General features: G+C 41.1%; 1 pseudogene; it reads right to left on the reverse strand.

Annotated features, from left to right (window-relative positions):
- LOC102828511 overlaps window positions 1–867 on the reverse strand; it is a 5,881-nt pseudogene extending 5,014 nt beyond the window's left edge.
- Between the last annotated feature and the right edge of the window lie 261 nt (window positions 868–1,128).

Raw genomic sequence — 1,128 nt, forward strand, 5'->3', positions numbered from 1 at the left:
AAATGCTGAGCATGTTCTTCCTTTTTGGTTTTCTGATTCCAGATCTTTGCACATTTTGTTGTAATATTTGGCTTTATCTTCTTGAGCTGATCTTTGAAATATTCTGGTCAGCTCTTGTACCCCCTTGTTTCTTCCATTTGCTTTAGCATCTCTATGCTGGAGAGCAAGTTTCAGTGTCTCTTCTGACATCCATTTTGACCTTTTCCTTCTTTCTTGTCTTCGGAATTTCTAATCACCTAATTTCCATTTTATCCTTCTGGCTGCTACAGCAACCACTTTATCAACATCTTCTTGATCAACATCTTCTAATTGGTGAAGATCCTAGGGGCTCCTGAATATCCTTGCTATTCTGCAGGACTTAGGACATCTGAATGTTGTCATAAATTCAAGGACTATTTAGGACTATCAAATCTCCTTGAGTGCCTCCCTGATTTAGATGTGGCCCTCCTTCCTTTCACTCAGGACCTCCATGCTAACCTTTGGTTTTCCAGGCCACAGGATGTGATATCCTATCCTGACTTACTTCCAGCCTGTGCTTCATGCACCCAACTTTCTATTCTCAAATAAATGTCTTTTCTGTCATTGCATTCTCATTTCCTCAGGAGGATGCCTCTTTCTAGAGTCAAGGCAATTTCATGCCATGCTGGCATTTACCCTCCATATGCAAGATCAAGAGAGAAGTCATGGGTTTCATACCATGGCTGTTCAATGCTTAGCATTCACCTAGTCTCTGGACTCTTTTCCTTGTGTTACTTCTGAGAAGCAGTGTAGCTCTTACTTGCTAACTTACAAGCAGCATCTACTCTGTGTACTGATTTTATGTTGGATCTGCTGGATCCCCAGAAATTCCTTCACAATCAGCTTCATTTGGCTGCTTAAGAAGGGGGAGGGGGTCATCTGAATTGTAACAAGCTGTTCTATGTTTCTTATTCATCTGCTATACTTGACTGAGCTTGTCTTGATTTCAGAAGATTTTGATGCCAATTTGAGAAGTCAATTCAGGACCAACCTCCTCATCCTCTTTGCCCAGGGCTCTAGGATTCTAGTGTCCCAGCTCATATTAAAATGATATGTCCTGTCTCAATGGGCTAAGTGAGACAGAGGTAAATAATGATATATGCACAACCT

This window comes from Chrysochloris asiatica, unplaced genomic scaffold, assembly GCF_000296735.1.
Source record: "Chrysochloris asiatica unplaced genomic scaffold, ChrAsi1.0 scaffold00036, whole genome shotgun sequence".
Classification (NCBI taxonomy): domain Eukaryota; kingdom Metazoa; phylum Chordata; class Mammalia; order Afrosoricida; family Chrysochloridae; genus Chrysochloris; species Chrysochloris asiatica.